This window comes from Caretta caretta, chromosome 16 (genome assembly GCF_965140235.1).
Source record: "Caretta caretta isolate rCarCar2 chromosome 16, rCarCar1.hap1, whole genome shotgun sequence".
Taxonomy (NCBI): Eukaryota; Metazoa; Chordata; order Testudines; family Cheloniidae; genus Caretta; species Caretta caretta.
The window spans coordinates 8,531,976-8,558,850 of record NC_134221.1 but is presented as its reverse complement, the minus strand read 5'-3'; positions in this window follow the sequence as shown (position 1 = coordinate 8,558,850).

The following is a 26,875-nucleotide window of genomic DNA, read 5'->3' as shown; positions in this document are numbered from 1 at the left end:
TCTGCCAGAAACCCAAAGCCTGGGCTGCCTGCCTGAGGCTTTGCCCTTTTGTCTAGGCTCACCACAGGAGCTAACTTTACTTCACCCCTCTTGCTTCCTAGGATCTTTGCTGGTCTTTTGACAGAGCTCTCTTCTTGAGCGAGAATCCCAACGGCTGGTATCCCTCTAAGCTCCCTTCTACTGCCCTATAGCTTTCCTTTATTAGTTTTCTTGCTCCTTTCATCTGCAACTCATCCTTAATTCAATCACCCAACCGCTCCCCAGCTGTGCCTAAATTTACACTAGGCCTGGCCCCACCCTCCAGGAGCAATCAGGGGCACTAATTACTGCCTGGTCCAGTTAACTCTTTCTTTGCTAGTGTGGGGTATACACCGCATCACAGATGGCTGGACAGACAGGTCAACCTGTAATATGAGTTCAAATTTTGCAAGCAGTCCCTATTTTTATAATGGGCTAAATAGGAACACAAATTTTGAGGTTTGAAATCCAGATCTATATCCACTTTATGTGGCTTGGATCCATCTTGGTGAAACATTTGGGATCAGATAATCTCCGGTGTTCACAAGTACCTTTTGTGTAAAACTCAAAAACAACCTAAAGTGCAAATTTTCTAAGGCTCAAAAACGTCATTTATAATCCTCTCTCTCACACACACCCTGAAATTCTTGGCTTCAACCAGTAGCAGAAGCAAAAGTTCAGGATTGTCATGAAAAAAGGGGATGCTTCCATCAACAACTTCTAACACGCACACCTATTCTCATAAATCTTCCAGCCAAATTCTGCTGAAACAAAACACTCAAAAAGTTCACACAAGGGTCATATAAAGGGCACAAACCAAAAGCTGGATTCAAATCATCCATAACTTGTAGGCAAGGAGGAAATAAATATCTGAACCCAGATGCCAATCTGAACGTTGTCAGCAGTCCCTCTCTTTAAAATGAGCTGAATCAAAACCATTGGCCCACAGAACTCACAATCCAAATCAAGATCCTCATGTAGCTTCTCCCCATCTCTATTTGAAACCTAAGATGCTAATTCAAACCAAACGTCAACTCTCTGAGGTTCATCCTTCCCTAATTGCCATCTGATGCTGCTGTAATTTTACATACTACGTTTCCGAGCAAGAATCTCTCACTTGGGAGGGCTAAATGCTCCTTTGGACTGGGTTTATACTCCAAATCTCTGTCCCCTGTGCTCAGTCATTTTCAATAAGCCATTCCCCTTATCTGTGTCTAGGGGTGTCTTGCTTGTATTGCTGTGGGTAAGACGATCCCTTAAACTACATCCAGACGGGCTTTGAACGTGTCAGATAGGTTTCCCCTAATGCAGTAAAATCCACCCATAACTTCAGCCAAGCACTTCCAAAAAATAAAGAGAGGGGTGTGGATGTAACAGCTCTGATTACATCCTAATAAGCTAAAACAAACCAAACGGGGGCCAAAAAGGAATTGCTGAATGATTCTCAATTGAATGAAAAATGTGATCTTATTTCCAGTCCAGCTTGCCTTCCCCCTCATGCAATCACTTACTTTCCTATTTCACTCACGGCCCAAAAAAGAACGAGATAAGTTCACGGAGGATAGGTCCATCAATGGCTATTAGCCAGGATGGGCAGGGATGGTGTCCCTAGCCTCTGTTTGCCAGAAGCTGGGAATGGGTGACAGGGGATGGATCACTTGAGGATTCCCTGTTCTGTTCATTCCCTCTGGGGCACCGGGCACTGGCCACTGTCGGAAGACAGGATACTGGCCTAGATGGACCTTTGGTCTGACCCAGTGTGGCTGTTCTTATATGTGGTGCTGAGCACTTCTTGGGATTTTTAATGGAATCTAAAGGTGCTAGCACCCATATCGCCTCCATTTTCAATGGGATTTGAGCTCTTAATTCTCTGGAGCACCCCTGAAAATCTCAGCACAACAGACTTCCGCTCCCATCGGGCCTGATTCTGATCTCACTTATCCCAACATAAATCGGGAGTAATTCCGTGAAAGGCAAACAGAGTGACCCTGCTGTTAAAATGATGTAAGTGAGAAAAGAAAGACTTTACTGGGAGTAGAGAGCGTGTTGCAGGATTGAGTCTATTGTCAATCTACTGTGCCTGGATTGAGCCTGTTGTCAATCTTTGTATAAAGAAAAGCTTTTCTGCATACAAAGAGGAAGTCTCACCGGTAAATAGAAACAGCTACACGTGGCAGGTTGGTGAGAAAAGAAGAACCCTCCAAGCATCCCTGTCAAAAGGGCAAAATGGTTAAGGACAATTTCTATACACCCTCACTTGGGAGCAACTTAACCCTTTCAGTCCCAGCTTCCCCTGGGGACTGAGGTCCTGCAGGGTCACCCTTCCAAATCACCTTCAGAGTCAGACTGCTCACATAAGGTTCTATAGAGATCGCGCTTTAAAAAACCCTATAGGATTTAAAAGCGAGCGGGATTCATTCAGTAGAGTTTTTTAACCAACCTATGGAATCTCATAAGGATGAAAACAATAAGTTTCTATAGAATGGAATGAAGTTCAGTAAAAATTAGTCCTAAAAACCCTATACAGTGTAAGAGGCATACAGTTCTATGGGTTGGTTTAAAAGGAATATAGTGAGGTTAACATTCTCTATTCAGTACTTTAGGGCTTTTTTTTTAAGGCAACTGCCTGGTTCTGTTGAATGTGAGGCTGCGTTCAGTTTTTGTGCAATGCAAGGATCGAATATGTGAAGCTGTTAGAACTGAGTGCAGAACACACCTGTACTATAATAAAAGAGAAGAAGGCCAAATAGCCAAGAATTCATCACGCACCAAACAACCTTGTGTGTGATGTTCCTCTCTGGTGTTATCTGGACCGGTGATCTGCTAGGTCACTCCAATCCTTGACTCTGGGAGCCAGCCGTGTCCTGCTCTGCTGTGAGAACCCCCACGCTGGGCTGTTCATGCACAGCCTCTGGCATGTAAGCAGCTCCTTGGATTGTGCCATAGACGCCAACTCCATGGCTGCTCCAGGGCTGGAGCACCCACAGGGGAATATTAGCGGGTGCTCTGCATCCACCAGCAGCCAAGTTCCCCTCTCCTCAACCTCCCCTCCCCGAGCGCGCTGCATCCCCCCTCCTCTCCCTCCCTCCCAACGCTTCCCGCCCTCCACCGCCTAACAGTTGTGGGACGAGGGCGATGCATAGGGAGGTGCCGGGCACCCATTGGGCAGAGGGGAAGTCGGCACCTATGGATTGTGCAACCGAATGAAACTAGCCAATACCTCCGGTCCCAGACACAACCCTAGGAACCCCGTCTTGCAGTGTCCAGTTATGGCCACTCGATGCTGCAAGCTTATACGAGTTCGTCAGTTTAACAAAGAAATTGATATGTACCAGCCTTGTTATCCCAAGGGGAGTCTCTGACACATTTCAAACCAAACGCACTGCTTCAGGTAGAATAAACAAACAGATTTATAACTACAAAGATAAATTTTAAGTGATTATAAGTCAAAGCATAACAAGTCAGATTTGGTCAAATGAAATAAAAGGAAAACGCATTCTAAGCTGATCTTAACACTTTCAATGACCTTACAAACTTAGATGCTTCACACCACAGGCTGGCTGGTTGCTCTTCAGCCAGGCTCTCCCCTTTGATCAGCACTCCAGTCACTTGGTGTGGTGTCTGTAGATGTAGGTGGAAGAGAGAGAAAGAGCATGGCAAATGTCTTTCCCTTTTATCATGTCCTTTCTTCCCTCTTGGCTTTGCCCACCCCCCTTCAGAGTCAGGTGAGCATTACCTCATTGCAGTTCCAAACTGATGAAAGGAAGGGGGGTGATTCCCTCCAGAGTCTAACAGGTTCTTTTTTTGCTGCCTAGGCCAGCGTCCTTTGTTCCTGTGAGGCTGTGCTGGGTTTGTCCCATACCTGCCCTGCTGAGGTGTGAACTGCCTCTCTGCTCTTGGAGAGTTTTTGCCTGGGCTTATTTTAAGCCAAGAGGATACATATTCAGCCTCATAACTACATACATAAAATTATAACCTATAACATAACAGTATTGTAACAATTACTATAACATCACTATAACAACCATGCTCAGTGCATCACAAGTCTTCTGAAGACACCCGACATGACAAACTTTGAATTGGATACCACACAATCATTTTACAAGGATGAAGATGGGGGTGCTGGGTGTTCCCCCAACATACAGAGCGTCACAGTTTGGCACTTGTCATTTATCGAGCTTTGCTGTTTTGGATCAGATCATAACAAGGAAACCAAATGATGTTCATTTAGCCTCATACTGGTCAAAAAAATACTTGTGTTTTAAGTACCAAGGATCTCACTGAAAAGCTCTTTTCCCAGATCACCATGACCCTTGGAATGTCATTTTAAAATGCAGCACTCTTTAAAAAAGGTTTTAGGAAGAAATCTAATATTTTTTTTAGTTGTAGGTATGTTATTGGGAACTGGGTCTTTAAATGGCTTGACTTCCCAAACAGGAAGTTTGGGAAAGACGGTGCCTCAGAAGTCCATGTTCTGTCATTCAGAGGCAGTTAGGAATTGTGTTACTGAATAGAGAGGATCTTTTTAAAACTCCTTGGGCCCAGAGAAAACCCTAAGTTGCAGTATAGGGGCATTGTCAGGTGAACCTAGTGTGATGATTATTCTATATAAGGGAAATCTGAATATAGATTCGTAGACTCAGAGACTTTAAGTCCAGAAGGGACCATCGTGATAATTTAGTCTGATTTTCTCCACATTGCAGGCCACAAACCCTCACTCACTCACTTCTGAAATAGATCCCTAACCTCTGCTGAGTTACTGAAGTCCTCAAATCATGATTCAAAAACTTCAAGCTAGATAATTCACCATTTACACTAGTTTAAACCTGCAAGTGATCTATGGCCCATGCTGCCAAGGAAGGTGAAAAAAACTGCAGGGTCTCTGCCAATCTGACCCAGGGGGGGAATTCCTTCCTGACAGAAATATGGCAATCAGTTAGACCCTGAGCTTATAGGCAAGACCCACCAGTCAAACACCTGGGAAAGAATTCTTTTTAGTATCTCAGAGCCCTCCCCATATAGTGTTCCATCATCAGTCATTGGAGATATTTGCTGCTAGAAGTTGCAGTTCAGCTACATGCCATTGTAAGCATCCTACCATCCCCTCCATAAACTTATCAAGCTCAGTCTTGAAGCCACTTAGGTATTTTTGCTCCACCTACTCCCCTTGGAAGGCTGTTCCAGAACTTCATTCCTCTGATGGTTAGAAACTTTCATCTAATTTGAAGCCTAAATTTGATGGCCAGTTTATATCCATTTGATCTTGTGTCAGTATTGGTGCTTAACTTAAATAACTCCTCTCCCTCCCTGGTATTTATTCCTCTGATGTATTTATAGAAAGCAATCATATCTCCCCTCATTCGGTTAGCCTAAACAAGCCAAGCTCCTTGAGTCTCCTCCATAAGGTAGGTTTTTCAGGCCTTGGATCATCCTAGTAGCCCTTCTCTGCACCTCTTCCAGTTTAAATTCATCTTTCTTAAACATGTGAGACCAGAATTGTACACAGTATTCCAGGTGAGATCTCACCAGTGCCTTATATCATGGTACTAACACCACCTCACCTGATGCATCCTAGGAGCTTGTTAACTTTTTTCATAGCCACATCACACTGGCAGCTCATAGTCATCCTGTGATCAACCAATACACCCCGGTCTTTCTCCTCTTCTGTCGCTTGCAACTGATATAGAATCATAGAATCATAGAATATCAGGGTTGGAAGGGACCTCAGGAGGTCATCTAGTCCAACCCCCTGCTCAAAGTAGGACCAATCTCCAATTAAATTATCCCAGCCAGGGCTTTGTCAAGCCTGACCTTAAAAACTTCTAAGGAAGGAGATTCCACCACCTCCCTAGGAAACACATTCCAGTGTTTCACCACCCTCCTCGTGAAAAAGTTTTTCCTAATATCCAACCTAAACCTCCCCCACTGCAACTTGAGACCCTTACTCCTTGTCCTGTCCTCTTCTACCACTGAGAATAGTCTAGAACCATCCTCTCTAGAACCACCTCTCAGGTAGTTGAAAGCAGCTATCAAATCCCCCCTCATTCTTCTCTTCTGCAGGCTAAACAATCCCAGTTCCTTCAGCCTCTCCTCATAAGTCATGTGTTCCAGACCCCTAATCATTTTTGTTGCCCTTCGCTGGACTCTCTCCAATTTATCCACATCCTTCTTGTAGTGTGGGGCCCAAAACTGGACACAGTACTCCAGATGAGGCCTCACCAATGTCGAATAGAGGGGGACGATCACGTCCCTCGATCTGCTCGCTATGCCCCTACTTATACATCCCAAAATGCCATTGGCCTTCTTGGCAACAAAGGCAACAAAGGCACACTGCTGACTCATATCCAGTCAGTCAGTCCCCAGCCTGTAGCGGTGCATGGGATTCTTCCATACTAAGTGCAGGACTCTGCACTTGTCCTTGTTGAACCTCATCAGATTTCTTTTGGCCCCATCCTCCAATTAGTCTAGGTCACTCTGGACTATATCCCTACCCTCCAGCATATCTACCTCTCCTCCCAGCTTAGTGTCATCTGCGAACTTGCTGAGGGTGCAATTAATCCCATCATCCAGATCATTGATAAAGATGTTGAACAAAACCAGCCCCAGAACCATCCCTTGGGGCACTCCCCTTGATACCGGCTGCCAACTAGACACCGAGCCATTGGTCACTACCCGTTGAGCCTGACAATCTAGCCAGCTTTCTATCCACCTTATAGTCCATTCATCCAATCCATACTTTTTTAACTTGCTGGCAAGAATACTGTGGGAGACCGTATCAAAAGCTTTGCTAAAGTCAAGATATATCACATCCACTGCTTTCCCCATATCCACAGAGCCAGTTATCTCATCATAGAAGGCAATCAGGCTGGTCAGGCATGATTTGCCTTTGGTGAATCCATGCTGACTGTTCCTGATCACCTTCCTCTCCTCCAAGTGCTTCAAAATGGATTCCTTGAGGACCTGCTCCATGATTTTGCCGGGGACTGAAGTGAGGCTGACTGGTCTGTAGTTCCCCGGGTTCTCTTTCTTCCCTTTTTAAAATATGGGCACTATATTTGCCTTTTTCCAATCGTCTGGGACCTCCCCCGATTGCCACGAATTTTCAAAGATAGTGGCCAATGGCTCAGCCCCCTTGCATGCATTAGATCTGGACCCATGGTCTTGTGCACGTCCAGCTTTTCTAAACAGTCCTTAACCTTTTCTTTCCCCACTGAGGGCAGCTCACCTCCTCCCCATACTGTGTTGCCCAGTGCAGCAGTCTGGGAGCTGACCTTGTCTGTGAAGGTCATTGAGAACTTCAGCTTCTTCCACATCATCTGTCAGTATGTGGCCTCTGTGTTGCCACAGCTAGAACTCGTGGCAACTGGACAAAGGCCCAGAAATGTGTTGCCTGAAACCATTGCAATGGTGTTCATGTTTCATAGACACATGCCAGCTGTTATTCCAATGCCCCTGGGTCCATGCATCAGACAGTAGCTGATTGTGGTGCCTGTGTTTGGATGGAGAAAGCACCCACAGGGCTACATTTCCCTCCTGTAGACACGCTGGCTATGGAGTTTACACATTGTGAGCTGGATTATGCCATTGTTTGGAAGTACAGCTAAAAGCTGGTACTGTTGTAGAGATCCGCTTATATGTCTTTTTCACTGGTGGGACTGAACTTGTGTTTGCACAAGAGTATACTTCAACCCAATCCCTGCTTCCATCAAGTTTTAAGTTCCGTTATGGGAACGGAATCAAATTTGTAGTGTGTCCCAATACCCAGGCCAAAATTCTTGATTTCCTTGCCTCATGCCTTTCTAAGTGACCTTTCTTCTCCAGGAATCCTGGGATCAGCTGGGAGAGAGTTCAGCCCCTGCCATAAGTTATAACAACCTAAGGTCAGCACTGATTTAGCTGGGCTTGGAACAATCGCTGGTGCAGGATCACAAGGGTGCAACAGGCTCTGACTACGCCCCCTTCTCCCTATTGGCCACACACCTGACTACTACTTGGGACCTCATGCAAGCCCAGGTGTCTACTCTGGCCAGTTTTCCAATGGCTTAATTCTGCCATCACAGCTCAAAGCAGCCAGAAAGAGGACCATGGATCTGCCCCAAGAATTTGCTTTTCAGAAATAGGGACGAGTCATCTCAATCTAATGCAACAAGAACAGCATTATGAACCTTTTCACTAACTTTCACACACCTCCCTTGATATTTCTCATTTGTGTAGGTGACTGCACTTCCGGGGCCAGAGGCAATAGTGTTACAGCGTGGTGGAAAAACCAGTTCTTGTGCTATATCTAGCATGAACTCATGCTTGAGGATGCAGAAATTTCTTTAGAAGGCTTGTTCCTGTCCTGGCAAGATTTCTGGAAGACTTCAGAGACTTGGGAATTATTTTTTTTTAAACAAGCCGTGGCTAGCAGATCAGAAGTATTGGGCCACTTATTCTAACCAGACACAAGCTCTGAGCCCTTTGAGATCCATCCATCTTTACAGAGTGTATTTACCTTCTTTCAAGAGAGTAGCCTTGCTTTTTTCCTTCTGCCGTTTATTCTGCAGGCAGCTTGACTCATAAACTTTGTTTCTTTTAGGGTCTGTCCATGCTGAAATCAGAGGTGGATATCACAGCTAGAACTCGTGGCAACTGGACAAAGGCCCAGAAACGTGTTGCCTGAAACCACCGCAATGGTGTTCATGGCAACACACTAGCTTTAATTTAGCAAACACAGCAGATATTACAGGAGTGAAGATGTGGCAACATGGATCCTGGCTAGGGTGACCAGATAGTAGGTGTGAAAAATTAGGGTGGGGGTGGGGGGTAATAGGCGCCTGTATAAGACAAAGCCCCAAATATCAGGACTATCCCTATAAAATCAGGACATCTGGTCACCCTAACCCTCGCCTGGGTGAGGAATGTGAGTATAAACCCAGGGTGCTGGGTGGGCTTGTACAGCCGTTGGTGCTGCATCTTCACTGATATTTTTAGCTGTGCTAGCTAGATCAAGGATAGTGCTGGCATGCCTACCCAAGCTGCAATCGCACCTCTGATTTCAGTGTAGACAGACCTGTAGAAGCAATTCCATGAGCCAAATCCTGCAGCCCTAGATCTGCTCTTATTCAGGGAAAACTCCCCCACCCCAGAACCACAAGTTGGAGGGGTGAGGGGGGCAATTGACAGAACTCACTGACATCAACAGCTGATGCTTGCATGCTACAGTAAGAGGATGGGGTTCCTGGCATTTTGCTTGCAACACGGCTGAGTGAGAACTGCACCAGTTAATCTGATGACCCTGACCCCACTTGAGAACATTTTAAAGCAAAAACAAGAAACCAAAGTATTTAATCAGGCAAGTCCTCAGCAGCAAGGAAGAAAACAACAAACAAAGGACCCAGACTGTTCTGCCAGGGGGATAGCTAACCAAGCCATAAGAACAACAAGGAGTCCGGTGGTACCTTAAAGACTAACAGATTTATCTGAGCAAAAGCTTTCGTGGGTAAAAACCTCACTTCTTCAGATGCATCTGAAGAAGTGAGGTTTTTACCCACATCGGAAGAAGTGAGGTTTTTACCCACGAAAGCTTATGCACAAATAAATCTGTTAGTCTTTGAGGTGCCACCGGACTCCTTGTTGTTTTTGTGGATACAGACTAACACGGCTCCCCCCTGATACTTCAAGCCATAAGAGACAATGTTTGCATTCTAAGAATCAGACTCCCACACTCCAATAGTTCTCTTGTATCCTTGTTGCCTTTTGTTTGGAGCCTGTTTATGCTAGAAATTGACTGAATCCCTGGGGCTGTTCAGCTCCAGAGTTTGGCAGGGGTCCATTAAATTAAACTAAAAGGCATCCAACTTAAAACTGATACAAGTATATGTATATATTTACACCCTGCATGAAGTTCTGGGCTCTGATTCAGATCCAGCCCACCTCTAATTGTTATATTTAGGAATGAGGCATCAGAATAATCACAACTTTATCAGTGCTGATGCAGTCTCAGCTTGTCTCCAAGAGGGTACCCTCTTTCCACTATGCATATTCTGTGAGATGGAGGGAACCAGTGTAGGAATCTACAAATTGCCTTACCGTATCAGGCCAGTGGTCCATCTCATACTGTATCCTGTCTAAGAACAAGAAGCTGAAGAGGACTCGCAAGAAACCTGCCAGAAGATAGTTATGGAGAAGCCATGGTTGTAAGCTCTTTGGGAAAGGGACTGTCTTTTGGATGTTGTATGTGTACAGTACAAAGAGGCCTTGATCCCTGATTTGGGCCTCTGGGCATTACCACAAAAGAAATAAACAAATAATAATAGCCTGCACATACAGGAAGTCTCTTCATAACCCCGGTGATGGCTTTGTATCCTATGGCACTAAGCATTCCTGTATTCACACGCGAATGTAACTGAGAATGATCTAATTTCCCATGCAAGAGCCAACTCTTCAGCTGCTGTAAATTAGCACTGCTCCATTCATGTCTAGCTGAGCATTTTTTTTAAAAATTGCACCAATTTCTCGGTCTAAGTGAAAAAAAAAAGTCCTTGTATCATAGCTGGACACTGCTGCACAGCAGAGGGGATGCCTACCTCTTGCAGAACACCTTAAAAGGTAAATTTAAAAAAAAAATAGGGTTAGGGAAGTGTACTGGACTGAAGAGGAGCTTAGGGGTAGTGGCAGGGTGGCCAATGAAAATGAGGATATGGAAGTAGCAATTACCACATCAGAGGTGGAAGTCAATCTCAAACAGTTTAAATGGGATTAAAATCGAGTGGCCTGGATTATCTCTATCCAAGAATAATAAAGGAACTAGCACATGAAATTGGAAGCCCAATAGCAAGGATTTGTAATGAATCTGTAAACTCAGGGTTCATATTGTATGACTGGAGAATTGCTAATATAGTACCTATTTTTAAGAAAGGGGGGAAAGTGATCTGGGAAACTATAGACTGGTTGGTTTGACTGTATTGTATGCAAGGTTTTAGAACAAATTTTGAAAGACAAAGGAGTTAAGGACATAGAGGTAAATGGTAATTTGGAAAAATACAACATGGTTTTCAAAATGTAGATCATGCCAGACCAATCTGATCTCTTTCTTTGAGAAGATAACTGATTTTTTAGACAAAGGAAATGCAGTAGATCTAATCTACTTGGATTTCAGGAAGGCATTTGGTACAGTTCCACATGGGAAATTATTAGTTAACTTGGAGAAGATGTGGATTAATATGACAATTGAAAGATAGATAAGGAACCCGTTAAAGAGTCAGACTGGAAGGTGAACTGTAAGGGTGGAGGGAGGTTATGGTTGGAGTTCCTCAGGGATTCGTCTTGGGACCAATCTTATTTACTATTTTTATTAATGACCTTGGCACAAAAAGTAGGAGTGTGCTATGGAAATTGCATATGACACAATGATGGGAGATATTGCCAATACAGAGGAAGACTGGAATATCATACAAGAAATACCTGGATGACCTTGAAAACTCCCGGAGTAATAAAAGTGGGATGAAATCTAATATTACAAAGTGCAAAGTCATGCACTTAGCAACTTACAACAAGAATTTTTCAATAACCTGGGGACATAGAATTTTTCAATAACCTGCTGCTCACAAACCGGGAAGAATTAGTAGGGGAAGCAAAAGTGGATGGGAATCTGGGAGGCAGTGACCATGAGTTGGTTGAGTTGAGTTCAGGATCCTGACACAGGGAAGAAAGGTAAGCAGCAGGATACGGACTCTGGATTTCAGGAAAGCAGACTTCGACTCCCTCAGGGAATGGATGGGTAGGATCCCTTGGGGGACTAACATGAAGGGGAAAGGAGTCCAGGAGAGTTGGCTGTATTTCAAGGAATCCCTGTTGAGGTTACAGGGACAAACCATCCTGATGTGTCGAAAGAATAGTAAATATGGCAAGCGACCAGCTTGGCTTAACAGTGAAATCCTAGCGGATCTTAAACACAAAAAAGAAGCTTACAAGAAGTGGAAGATTGGACAAATGACCAGGGTGGAGTATAAAAATATTGCTTGGGCATGCAGGAGTGGAATCAGGAAGGCCAAATCACACCTGGAGTTGCAGCTAGTGAGAGATGTTAAGAGTAACAAGAAGGGTTTCTTCAGGTATGTTGGCAACAAGAAGAAAGCCAAGGAAAGTGTGGGCCCCTTACTGAATGAGGGAGGCAACCTAGTGACAGAGGATGTGGAAAAAGCTAATGTACTCAATGCTTTTTTTGCTTCTGTCTTCACTAACAAGGTCAGCTCCCAGACTGCTGCGCTGGGCATCACAACATGGGGAAGAGATGGCCAGCCCTCTGTGGAGAAAGAGGTGGTTAGGGACTATTTAGAAAAGCTGGACATGCACAAGTCCATGGGGCCGGACGAGTTGCATCCGAGAGTGCTAAAGGAATTGGCAGCTGTGATTGCAGAGCCATTGGCCATTATCTTTGAAAACTCGTGGCGAACGGGGGAAGTCCCGGATGACTGGAAAAAGGCTAATGTAGTGCCAATCTTTAAAAAAGAGAAGAAGGAGGATCCTGGGAACTACAGGCCAGTCAGCCTCACCTCAGTCCCTGGAAAAATCATGGAGCAGGTCCTCAAAGAATCAATCCTGAAGCACTTACATGAGAGGAAAGTGATCAGGAACAGTCAGCATGGATTCACCAAGGGAAGGTCATGCCTGACTAATGTAATCGCCTTCTATGATGAGATTACTGGTTCTGTGGATGAAGGGAAAGCAGTGGATGTATTGTTTCTTGACTTTAGCAAAGCTTTTGACATGGTCTCCCACAGTATTCTTGTCAGCAAGTTAAAGAAGTATGGGCTGGATGAATGCACTATAAGGTGGGTAGAAAGTTGGCTAGATTGTCGGGCTCAACGGGTAGTGATCAATGGCTGCATGTCTAGTTGGCAGCCGGTGTCAAGTGGAGTGCCCCAGGGGTCGGTCCTGGGGCCGGTTTTGTTCAATATCTTCATAAATGATCTGGAGGATGGTGTGGATTGCACTCTCAGCAAATTTGCGGATGATACTAAACTGGGAGGAGTGGTAGATACGCTGGAGGGCAGGGATAGGATACAGAGGGACCTAGACAAATTGGAGGATTGGGCCAAAAGAAATCTGATGAGGTTCAATAAGGATAAGTGCAGGGTCCTGCACTTAGGACGGAAGAACCCAATGCACAGCTACAGACTAGGGACCGAATGGCTAGGCAGCAGTTCTGCGGAAAAGGACCTAGGGGTGACAGTGGACGAGAAGCTGGATATGAGTCAGCAGTGTGCCTTTGTTGCCAAGAAGGCCAATGGCATTTTGGGATGTATAAGTAGGGGCATAGCGAGCAGATCGAGGGACGTGATCGTCCCCCTCTATTCGACATTGGTGAGGACTCATCTGGAGTACTGTGTCCAGTTTTGGGCCCCACACTACAAGAAGGATGTGGATAAATTGGAAAGAGTCCAGCGAAGGGCAACAAAAATGATTAGGGGTCTGGAACACATGACTTATGAGGAGAGGCTGAAGGAACTGGGATTGTTTAGTCTGCGGAAGGGAAGAATGAGGGGGGATTTGATAGCTGCTTTCAACTACCTGAGAGGTGGTTCTAGAGAGGATGGTTCTAGACTATTCTCAGTGGTGGAAGAGGACAGAACAAGGAGTAATGGTCTCAAGTTGCAGTGGGGGAGGTTTAGGTTGGATATTAGGAAAAACTTTTTCACTAGGAGGGTGGTGAAACACTGGAATGCGTTGCCTAGGGAGGTGGTGGAATCTCCATCCTTAGAGGTTTTTAAGGCCCGGCTTGACAAAGCCCTGGCTGGGATGATTTAGTCGGTGTTGGTCCTGCTTTGAGCAGGGGATTGGACTAGATGACCTCCTGAGGTCTCTTCCAACCCTAATATTCTATGATTCTATGATATCCAACATGATCTAGAATCTGTTCTCAAGGCTAAGACCCAGGCAGTCATGAGTTCTAATCCTGATACAACCACTGACTTCCTGTGAAGCCACTGTAAGAATAGGGTAATAGTTCTTCGGGGCAGGGTCTGTGTTTTCCTGGGTGTTGTATGGTGGCCCTTGGAGCTTCTGGACCAGTAATAGCAATAGGGAGTACTATAGCAGTAATAACAGTGCCTACCAGCCAGGGGTTATATGAGGAGTCACTCATCCGATGAAGTGAGCTGTAGCTCACGAAAGCTTACGCTCAAATAAATTGATTCGTCTCTAAGGTGCCACAAGTCCTCCTTTTCTTTTTTCGTAAATGCTTGTATTACAGACTGAATCTGGACTTGAACGAGCACCATGTTTGGATCTCACAGTGAAACTCTGGACTAAATCAAAACTCTGGATCCATGCACCACCGGGATTTTGGGAAAGTTTGGCTATGAACTTTGTGGCTCAGGATCTGGCTTTATCAAGTCTGATGTGTTATTATTCATTCTGGGACAAGTGTAGTGTTGTATGTGGGCTTGAGTGAACATAAGACAAGGAAAGAGCAAGAAAACAAAGAACAGGGAAGAAAGAAAAAGGGGTTTCACTCATGCCAGGAAGCATGAGATCAGCAAGTGCATGGCATCAAATAAAAGGCATGTGTAAGAGACTCAGTAGGAGAATGTTCTTAAGGAAAACACAATACAAAGATTAGCTTGTTTTCTACTGCTTCAGGCAATGCCTCTCTCTAGCAGACTGACAGGGAGCTGGGAGGCCCTAAGCCCTGAAAGCCCTGACTTGAACAGGAATACTCAAGGCTTCCAGCCTCCCTTGGAACTGAGAGCTGACTAGAGTTGGGGCTTCCAGGCTCTGCGGCAGAGAGCCAATAAGTCCTACGGTCCCCAGGGGTGGGGCAGTCTGCATAGCAAGGCTGCTCCAGAGCTGCAGACCTCGGAAGTCCAGGCTCCTGTCCCCAGCAACTCACCAAGCAAGCTGGTAGGAAATCCGGCACGTTTCCAACTGAACCCTGCCTGTATTGCAGTATGTGTTTCATCTGACGTTTATTTAGGTTAACAAAGAGAAGGTTATTTCCCTTCTCTTCGGGGAACAAACATTTAATAATGACTTTTCACTTCAGTAGAGAAAGCTGTAACATGATCCAATGGCTGGAAGTTAATGCTGGACAAATTCAGACTGGAAATAAGGTGTCGTTTATTAACAGTGATGGTAACTAACAACTTACCAAGGGTCACCATCACTGACAATTTTTAAATCAAGATTGGGTGTTTCTCTAAAGGATATGATCTAGGAATTATTTTGTGGAATTATTTTGTGTTCTTCATTGAACACTTCTGCCTGTTCCACGTTATTATGGATGATTCTACCAGTTCCATCAAGTAACGGACAAATACCATTGTTAGAATTCTTTTTGTTCCTATATACTTAAAAAATTCCTTCTTATTGTCTTTTTTTCTACTGGCCATGGATTTCATTCCTTTGCTTCCCTTGTCAATTTTCTTCAGTTTCTAGCTTCTGATTTATATTCATTACTCTCAACTTTCCTTTCTTCCCTTTACTATTATTTTTTAAATTTTATAACTGCCTTTACTTACCCACTAAACTAGGCCTTTTTTAACCAATGCAGCCTTCTTCCTCCATTGTGGGATTGTGGCTTTCGGGGCATCTTACAGTGTTCTTAATGATTCCCTATTATAATTCACATTTTTCGGTTTTAATTCTTCCTCCCAGCTGACTTGTCTCACAATTATTTTCAGCTTCGTAAAACTGGCCCTTTTAAAGCACCAAGTATCTATATATAACATTGGTCTGGACTTTTTATTCTGTTTGCACGTTACCAATGTGATCAAGTCATAATCACCTGTAGTTAAGTCACTGTTCAGTTTTAGTTCTGTGATTAGTTCCTCTTTATCTGTCAAGATTTAGTATAGAACTCCTCCCAGTTGGGTGCAACACCTTTTGAGTTAGGAAATCGTGATCTATAATATTTTAGAAATTCCAAGGATGTTTCAGTACTGGCAGCATAAGATCTCCATCAAATGTCTCCCATGATCACACAGCCTTTTTTCCTTCACATTAGAGATAGGAACGTAAGAAAGTGGTCATGCTGTTTCCGAGTGGGATTTGGTCTGTAGCCGACAACAGCAAATCCCCCCATCTTGTGTTTTATCTGTTGGGACATTGATCCATAAGCCTTCACGATCCTTTTCTTCCACATTATCAGTGACTTGGAAATGCCATTTTTGCCACAGAGTGCTACTCCCCTCCCCTTTTCCCCACTTGATCCTTCCTAAATAGGTTATAACCATTTATTTGAAAGAAAGAAAGAAAGAAAGAAAGAAAGAAAGAAAGAAAGAAAGAAAGAAAGAAAGAAAGAAAGAAAGAAGGAGCAAGCAGGGGAAGGGGAAAACCAAAAATTGTTTGGTTTTCTATATCAAAAACTTATTGGTAGTTGTTCCCACTCCTCCATCCCACTAAGTGAACTTTGGAGTCCTCATTAAATTCAGCTTAGTCATCATCAGCCCCCATTGTTCTGCTTTGTTTGCATATTTGTCCCTGGGATTTTGACATCCCCTTCCCCCGCCCCATGATTAGCTTCATGTAGCATGTTTTCCCTTGCCATTTGTTCACATATGTTCCCTGGGGCTTTGCTTACAAAGCTCCGAATGAGCTGGAGACCCTGATGAGCCATTTGCTGGGGACATTCGTCGCTACTCAACGGAGTTCAACTGCAGCACAGTCCACAAGGCCAGAACTAAACAAATAAAGTTAACATCTTGGTTTGTGTGGGTGGAAAAACACATGGATTGTTTGGTGTCCACCCCTCCAGTGCTGACGTCATACAACAAGCTCTTGTTCTAGTCCCAGAAAAGCCTGCTAAGGAAAAGAAGGTCACGTCATTTTAATGCTAAGCCTGGGCTGTACGTGTCCAGTGTCTGAGGAAACCAGCCTTTCCAGCTGAGACTTTCTAAAGGCACATAAGGAAGTTGGATGCCTAACTCCCTTAGTCTCCTTTTAAAATGCCAGATATATTCTTTTTAACTGTTACAGCTCAACACCTACAGCTTCCATAGAGCCCTCAAGCCCCAAAAGCAAAAACATTGCTCCAGGAGAACGAACTGTCCCACAAGGTAGGAAGGCCTTACAACTAGGCCCCCGAATTGGTCATGTCACAGAATGTCAAGGCTTAATCCGTATATTCACACAAGATTATTTTGGTGCTAAAGGCAGATAGGTCATATGAGGATAGCATGGCACTAGTGGCTTGGGAGAAAAGCCAACACTTGGAAAAGGAAAAGGAGTACTTGTGGCACCTTAGAGACTAACCAATTTATTTGAGCATAAGCTTCCGTGAGCTACAGCTCACTTCATCGGATGCATCCGATGAAGTGAGCTGTAGCTCACGAAAGCTTATGCTCGAATAAATTGGTTAGTCTCTAAGGTGCCACAAGTACTCCTTTTCTTTTTGCGAATACAGACTAACACGGCTGTTACTCTGAAACCTGTCACTTGGAAAAGAAATGCTAGAACTTGGCTAATTGGTGCATACCAGTATTCCCAAGTGCTGTAACTGGTGTTTAACTTGGTCAGTCATTCACAAAAGATATTTTATTTCTATCTCCTATGCACAAGAAAGTAGATTGTTAGAGTCCCAGAGACAAACAAATCTCGGAACATTTTCCCATGTCTTAAACCCTTGAAGAACTATACATAAGAAAAAAGAGGCATTTACAATGTTATTAGTGGCTCATGGGAACCTTCCTCTTCCTCACACATAATCCAGTGCCTGAGAAGCAGCTGAGGAACATGAATGACCCTCTTGCATCAGTTTCAACACTGAGAGTGGCTTGAGCTGACTCCTAGCTTTTCTAATGGGAAGTCGAAACAAGGTGGACATCAAGTCATCATTCTTGAATGAAATGAAGGAACACATGGTATCATATGATCTCTCTTGGTCAGACACAGACACAACTACTGCTGGGCTGCTCCTCAGAACCCTCTCTTTCGCAGACAGGAGCCTGATGGAGCAGAGCATTACAGAAGGCTTGCAAGGGGCAGATGCATCCTGAAGTCCTATCTCAGATTTCACTCAGGCAAAATGCCCACTGAGGTCAATGGCGCAAATCTAGCCCATGCCTCTGAGGGCGCAGGAGGCCTGGTGCCGTTCTACCAGGTGGAGCGAGATCAAGGGTAGGAGGGAACAAACAGTGAGTGCTTCACCACGTAGGACACAGAGCCGAACTCCACAAAGCCTCTCTGTGCACTGTCATGTAGGGGGAGCTGGGCCTAGCAGAGGGCCTCAGGATCAGCCATCACATGGATCCTCTATTCCATCCCATCTTAGCAGGATGACATGAGGGACACTGTTTATTCCATCCCTTGCTCTCTGGAGATCCTCAACAATGAGCCCAGCTACTTTGGGAGGATTCGGCACACTGGGAGTTTTACCTGAATAAGGAACTCAGGGCCAGATATTCAGCTAGTGTAAACTGCCGCTGCTTCAATGGAGCCATGCCTGATGTACACCATATGAGGATTTGATTCATGGTTTCCTAATGAGGCATTAGTGGGGAACCACAATGAAAAAAACAGTTTGTTGGCTTCACTCCCAGAATCACTTGCATTTTGCATTGCACAATGTAGGGATTTGGGGGCAGATGCTTAGCATGGCTTCATTAAAGTCAGTGGCGCTATCCTGATTCACACTAGCCAGGGAATGGGCCCAGCTTTTCTAACATCTCCAGTAGCCACAGAAACCCTAAAGCACTTGACTCCCTGTGTCACTCCCAAGGCTCCACAGCACACCCCCGCTAGTAAATGGTTTGCATTAATAGCTGACTAATACAAAATGAAAATGTCACTTTGCCATTGATCTTGATACAGCCCGTGTGAGAAAGAAGGCCATTGCCCGCACTGAGCAAAGAGGAAAAAGCAACTATCAGAGACAGCTGGATGGAACACCCAACCTGTCAATAGTCCCAATGAAGATTAATTTCATGGTTAAAAGGCAAAGTTCCAGGCCTGAGAAAAAAGAATCTGAGGCCATTCATTTCAATAGAGGTTAGGCTGTAATGGTCATTCAAGCAAAGAAATACCTGGGAGTCATGTGGGGTGGGGAGAACACGGTTGGTCAGAAACTGGAACAGGAGCACAAATAAAATTAGAAGGATTTGGAGAAAGAACAAAGAGAGAGTGCTGGGAGAGGCTGATGCCGTGAGTGGAAGCTGCAGGTGATCAGCACCTCTGAAAATCACACCACTTATTCAGCTGTCTATTGTGACGGGGCAAGACCAGATGGCTATAGAAAAGTAGCGGGAGATAGATTTATTAGCTCCAGGCTAAACAAATCCCTGGTACCAGGTTAAGTGAAATGGAAGCTGCTCCAGGTCAATTAAGACACCTGGGGCCAATTAAGAACTTTCCAGAAGGCAGGGAGAATGCTAGGTTGATTGGGACACCTGAAGCCAATCAGGGGCTGGCTGAAACTAGTAAAAAGCCTCACAGTCAGTCAGGTGGGTGTGCATGTCAGGAGCTGTGGGAGGAAGTTGCGCTGTTGGAGAGGCTGAGTAGTACACACTGTATCAGGCACAAGGAAGGAGGCCCTGAGGTAAGGGTGAAGTGGAGCTTGACGAAGTGAGGGCTGCTGTGGGGGAAGTAGCCCAGGGAATTGTACATGTCATGTTTCTAAAAGGCCAGCTACCATAGCTGATACCATTAGGGTCCCTGGGCTGGAGTCCAGAGTAGAAGGTGTGCCCGGACTCCCCCCCTCACTTTTGCCCCCTGATTAATCACTGAGACTGGGAGACAACAGAGACTGTGCAAGGAAGGATAACTGCTCCACACCTCCCTCACTGGCTTATGATGAAAATGGCTCAGTAGAGTGTGACCCTTGTCTCTAGAGAGAGAAGGGTTACGTGCAGGGTCACAGCGAGCCTCTGAGGCGAGCGAAATCCGCCAGGAAACACGGGACCCACGGAGGCAAGGATAGAGCTTTGTCACACTATACATGGTCAATTGCCTAAAGTTAGGCACCCATATTAGAAAATGCTGGCTCGAGAGTTGGGCCTGTACCAGAACATCAGACTCAGGTCTTTGCAGAATTCTGGGACATGAACATCTCAGCTCGAACTCATCTATATTAACTGGGGTGTATCCGAATCCTGATTCTGAATCCTCCATGAACTGGGGGAAGGTTAGGAATCAGATCTGAGCTCTGTGATTTCGGCCTGTTTCTAAAGAATAACACCTCAAAGCTGGTATTATATCATATATTGCCAGGGGGCCCTCCCCCTAATACCTGATACCCAGTGCTACGCATGGCAGATGCCTTAAGACAGAATTTCATTCTTCTTGAATATAGGACTGGCACAGTGCACAAGAAAGCCAGAGACTGATTCTGGTAAAATTCCAGCCAGCCAGATCCTCAGCTGCTATAAATTGTCATACTTCCACTGACGTTATGCCAATAACACCAGCTGAGGATTTTGCCCATTGGCTTTATTGGTGAGCCACTTGATTTATGTAGGCCAGGCTCCTGCTAAGCTCTCCCCTGCCATCTATCCATGAACTAGGAGAAAAAGCCTCTGGAGCATACTGTATTTGCCTGGGCACGCGGACTTTGCCTAGGTGTTCAGCCGAGAGACCTGCTTCCCCAAAGTGATCAATTTTGGCTGCTTTGGGTTACAATCCACTTTAGCCTTGAGGCCAGGGGTAATGAAATGTTGTTAGGACTACAGGGCAGTAGAACTGTATTTAATATGTCCTAATTAAGGGGGCAGAACTAGAACCTCCTCCCTAAACAGGGGGTAGTTATGTCAAATCCAAGTGAATATCAGAGGAGGTGGGGAGAGGTGTTTCTACCTGGGGGGTATGGCCTCTGTTTAAAGAGTCATAGAATATCAGGGTTGGAAGGGACCTCAGGAGATCATCTAGTTCAAACCCCTGCTCAAAGCAGGACCAATCCCCAATTAAATCATCTAACCAATTTTTGCCCCATATCCCTAAATGGCTCCCTCAAGCGTTGAACTCACAACCCTGGGTTTAGCAGGCCAATGCTCAAACCACTGAGTTATCCCTCCCCTGCCCCTAAAGTCCTAGATATCACTTGACCCTTCCCTTCCAGTGTTTAAGGACAGAGCTGAGCAGACTCATTTGAGAGCCCTTGTTTCTCCCCAGTGATCACTAGAGCTGAAATCACTGATGAGCAGGTCTAAGGGGCTGACCCTTAGCCCTGGGGAGGTGACCCTCTCGTGGTGAAAGACAACACCAAGGATGCAGAAGTGGCGAGGTTCCCCCGCTACCTGGTGAAATCACTCAGAACTGGGCTAAGTGGCAGAACCTCAAAGCACGGCATCACAGCTGGAGATGACCGCAACAGCCATGAGCAGCAGCAATAGGCAACAGTGGCCAAGACAACCATGACAGCAGCAGATGCACGGCCCGCCCCCTATCAGGGGTCGGAGGTAAACCCCCATGAACGCACCCCTGGATTCTGGGGCTTTGCTGACTTCAGCCAACCAATTACGAGCGAGGTGCAGCAGAGAGAAAGAGGAGAGGCATGTGAAAGTGACCTTTATCAACTCGACTTTCACACCACAAGCTGGGAAACTGAGGCAAGGGACACTGCCCAAGATACTGTGGGGAAGGGGGTTACGGTTTGCATACGTTTGAATCATTGTTGTGGTGTTCTCCGAAATGAATGCAGAGTTTCCTCTCCCTTTAATAAAAGTTCTGCTGTTAAGCACAGACTTGATGCTTGTGAGCCGGGGGGAAGTATTGCCTCTCAGAGGTGCCCAAGGGTGCTAAGTTTTCCCAGATTTCTGGGTGGGAGCTCAAGCCAGGTCTGTTTAGTAATGTTAGGTATTAAACCCGGCCCTTGTTGCTGAGGACACCGCCTGGCAGAAGGGTTCCCTTTACCCCGGTGTCACGGAGAGCAGTGTCGGGCCCCAGGGCTGGCAGCTCCGCTGCGGTGTGTCCAGAGCGCATTGACCAGTGACGATACCATTTCTGAGCAGTGCGGCGTGAGTATGCGGGAAAGGAGCAGGCAGAGCACCCTCGGGTATTTCGTGCTGCTGACACGAGGGTGTGCAAATACAGGAAGGAGGGAAGGGGGTGGGTCCGAGGACCTTGGCCAAGTTCCCAAGCCAACAGGCCCTGCCCGGTTGTGGTGGTCCCTGCACTTAAGAGAGACACAGGATTGTTCTCTTGCCCTGCTGTTGAAGCCCTAAATGAAGGCTCCCTCGGATTGTATCTCCTGGAGCCAGGGACCATCATTCTGTGTTTATACAGCACCCAGCATAGTGGTCCCTGTCCCTGCTTACAAGTCGAGGGAGATTTCCCCTCATTTAGGTCCATACCTTGGACTCCTTCCCACTACCATAATAGAAACAATAATAACTCACTCAGCTATCGCAGTGAAAGACCCCGTATCAACCTCTGGCCAGCCAGCCAGAACCCTGCCCCCCACCCTCCATGCACAACCGGGGCAGCTTGCTCCTTCCATCTCTCTAGACAGGGGGAGAGATTGTATCAAAACAAGATCACTCTGCCCCCCAGATCAGCCCTGTTTCTAGCCCCAGCATGCCAGGCGGCAGCAGAGTGGAGCACGGAGGTACTGTCACTGCCAGGCTGGGATTGAACGGGCAAGCCTCTGCCTTTTCCACTGCACGAGCACATGGCAGCTCGCAGAGCACCACCCACTGCCGGCAGGCTGCAAGTGCTCTGTGCAGACCTGGGAAGGAGAAAGCGGAGAGATGAAGGGGAGGGGAGGAAATCTCCCGCCTTCTTCCCTTTTTAGGCCTTCTGATAAAGGAGAATGCCGGTCTGCCAAGCAACATTCCACAGGTCCCTAAATACAACATGAGTATTTGTTACAGCTTAGGCAACATCCACTGCTGAACCCCTTGCTCAGCAATGATTGGGTGGCTGGAAAAGCAAACAGCTGGCAAGCGGACCCATGACTCAGCCTGATGCATCTCGGTGAATCAAATGTTTTGTTATGAACACAGCTTCTGGCAGCTTATCCAAGAGCATCTTCCTGGCAGAACCCAATGCTAGCCACACAATCCTTACTCCTGTGCGTTCCCAGCCATGGGACGGCTCGAGTCCCGAAGGGCCGCACGGCCAGAAGGATGCGCCTCTGCGGTAAAGTGCCCAACACCTCGCAGCTGCACAGAGTCTTGCTGTTGGTCTCAGCTCAGGTCAGACAGCAACGGGATGATGCAAGGCCTCGTGCCTCTTTGCAAACCCACGCAACGCAAACGGTTGAGGATTCCAGTACCCACGCTCCTGCTTACAAGAAAAGCAGAAGGGGTGAGGGCAGTGTGGTTTGATGCTTTGTGGAATGCAGTAGCCACGTGTGCAGTATTCAAATGATGTGGTTAAAGGGCAGGGTTGTTTGTTTCTAATGAAATAGACACCTAGATCAGTAGCACTGGGCCTTGAAAGGTGACCGAAAACCAGGGGCAGGGGATACTAGGTTTGTACCTATTTGCATTTTTATGATGGATAGCGAAGGCCTGAATGTTTTGGGGGTTTGGGGAGGGGTGTGTGTGCAATGGGCATGTGAGATTAAATTGCTGAGTTTTTTTACATTGGAAATATCAGGAATGACAGTCAAGATTTTCAAAAGTGTCGAGTGATTCTGAGTTCCCGACTTGAGACACTTTAAAGGAGCCTGATTTGGAGAAAGTGCTGCACATCAGGCTCATTTAAGGTTAGACACCCCAATTTGAGGCACCCCAAACCATCAGCCCCTTTTGAAAATTTCAACCTTCAAGTCTGGCCTTCCCTTTTTTAATTGGAAGACTGCTAGAGGTCTCAGATATCTATTTTGAGCATTCCCACTTCACCGAAGGGACTGTGGGCTTTGATTTTTAATAGATACTTCTTTTCTCCAAAGTATTTCAGGGGCATTGGAGTGAAATAGCTGTTAAAAACAACAAGAGTTTTCATCAGTCTGATAATACTCCCCTCCTCTCTCAATCTCTTCCGTTTGTCTCTGATGATGTCCTGATATCCTGTTCTCACTAGATTCCTAGGGTAGAAAATAACAATCTCTCTAATGGGGAAAAAAAAAAAAAGACAAAGGAAAATTTTTAAAAAACCATTCTAACTGCTGATCCAAACATATGGACCACATCCACACCTGGGGTAAACCAGTGTCACTCCATAACCAATGGAACGATGCCAATTTACACCCCAGCTGCAGCTGTGGCCTATAACCATACTTTATCATACATCATAAAGAAGCATTAATGTGGGTTTGTGCCCTTTCCCCCCCTCCTTTATAGGTTGCTTCAGCATCCAAAGGACTGCTGACAAAGTCAGAGAGCCACCAAAGAACAATACAGACTTTAACTTGTTTCAGACGTGTTGTTTTCAGTCAAGCGCTTACTGTAGAGCAGGCATTTAGCTGGAAAGCTAAATAAAGGAGAGGAGACAGCATGAGTGGAAACAAAGGCAGCATGGCCACTCACTTTAACTGGCTACAACTCCAATATAGATTCAACACTTCTGTGTAGGCAAGGGTCTTTGTGTTCTGGTTTTAAAGTGCCTTATTCTAGAAGCAGCTGCTAAGATAACCAGAGACTTTTTATTTTGTTTTTCCAGGATCAGGGTGGGAGCAACATGCAGCAAATAGGAGGAGCTAGCAAGCACAGGTTTTCCCTAAACGGGGAAGTTGTATTGCTTTAAGGAGTTGTGATTTTAAATCAGTTTAATGAAGCTGGTGCAAAAGACCACATGGATGCTCTTGATTTCAACTTGAGCCAGGATATCACTCAGAGTATCCACAAAGGGATTTGCAGAGGTTTAACTACATTGGCGTGCATACTGATCTAAGTTAAACTGATGCAGCTTCTGCACGTAGCCAAAGCCTCAGGTTGAAGAGCATTATTCTAGAGCGCCTTCTGGAAACAGAATATTGCTTCTGTAAAGATAGCAAATACTAGGCTTCAGGGCGAGCCCTAGGTATGTGAAGAGGATCCAGCTACCCAGATCCCTGTGCTTTTTGGGCACTCGCATTCCAGGATCCATTCCCAAAGGGAGGGAGAAGTCTCTCCAATTTCCCACCTCCCCCTAGACTAATAAATTCCCCTGCACCCACAAGCCAAGCAGCTGCCAATCCTTCCCTCAGCTTCTCTAGATGTGAAGGTTATAGAAGCTCTCACACATCTGTCTTTGCCCAAATCCCTGCAAAACCAAACACTGGCCCTCATAAGCACAACAGAGACCCACTGAACCAAGCCACATCTTCTTCATGAATGGGGGTGAGGGAGGGGCAAATACTCTGAAAGCTACTGCTGCTCAGGTGATCATTTGGGGTTAACCCATTTGATGCCAAGAAATGTATGAACCCAGCACTCCTCAGGGCTGCATTTCAGATGGGAAAACTGAAGGAACAGGAGCAGTGATGGGAACTGAGTTCAAACCTGCAGGTAAATGATGTGGATGCCAAGATTTGTAATTGCATCAGAGACTTTAATTATTTCTGCAAACAGTCAGCATGGGGGGGGTGAGGATTTCTCTGTAGCTGGGCAACTCACTTTGTCCTCTCCCTTTGTGGTCAGTTTGGAGTCTTTGGAAGGCAGGGCGTGAAAGGAGTGGAGGTTCTTTAGCTCTGTTTCCTTGGGTCAGCTTTTTGCTAGCCTGACTTTCAACTGATATTAAGTCATAAACAGAAAAAGAAACCCAACAAAACAATACTGCAGGCCTCATCCTCACCCCATTTACACTGAGGAAAACCAGAGGCACTTCCACGGACACTGTGAGTGAGTGGAAAATCAGGCTCTGTATTTCTGTTCTCCGTCTAAATGCTCAAGTCCTTCTAACTGCTGATCCAAACATATTGACCACATCCTCAGCTGGGGTAAACCAGTATCACTCCATAACCAATGGAATGATGCCAATTTACACCGCAGCTGCAGCTGTGGCCTATAATCATAGGTCTAAATAAAGGATACCTGGATTTCAGAAGCAAAACTTAATCCTTCCATGTTGCCTTATGAGAGAGATCATAACAATTAGAATGGAACACTACAGGGATCCGACTGGGTCATTGTGTCCCAGAGAAATCATAGCTGCTCAGTTGTTAGAGTAACTGAAAACAAGACTAGACAAAACACCAGAACATTGTCCCATAGAGAAAACACCCTTGTATTACCAGTACAAATCCTTCCCAGCTCCAATTTTCTGGGAAATCAAATGTGATTTGTCCTTTGCTTGCTTAAGAGGATTCTGTGCAACAATCATGAATGACAGATTGCTAGTCTTCACACTAATATTTCATCATCACTAAAAAAGTGACTCTGAATTATTTGCTGAGACATATCGCAACAAGCAGAAATATACATTCAGCTGCCATGTAGGCCCTGAAATAGGTGGCCAGATTTTCAAATGTGCCCAGCACTTTGTGTTCACACTAGATGCTGAACTCTTTTGAAAATCTGACCCCCTGATTGTGGATGCCAAGCACTTGTAATCTAACCACAAGATCTTTAGAAAATCTTGGTGTCCTGCAGGCTGCAGCTAACATATCGAGTCACCAAGTATAAAAGTGAAACAATCAGCACTCACATTCATTTCTGCGAGTGAGAAAAAGAAAACATTTCAACTGTATTGATCTTTGGTGTGACCTTAAAAACGTATTACTCAGCAGCCGCTGCTTCATGAGCAAGCTCCATCTTTACATCCGTCTTAGCCACACCAAAAAACCAGAAACAGCTATGCAAAGAGTTCACCAAACCCTGCTGGAAGAGGTGCTGGGTTTCATGTTAGCTTTTCCTCCCCCAGGATGCGGGCAAGGAGAAGGACTCATGTCTGGTGAGATAACACGAGGACCACTGTGATGAGAAGAAGGTCCAGTTTGCCCATTAGCCAGAGACCAGAAATAAGAGGTGGAAATATTAATGGAAGAAATATCCTCAGAAAGGAGAACAGTCACGACCTG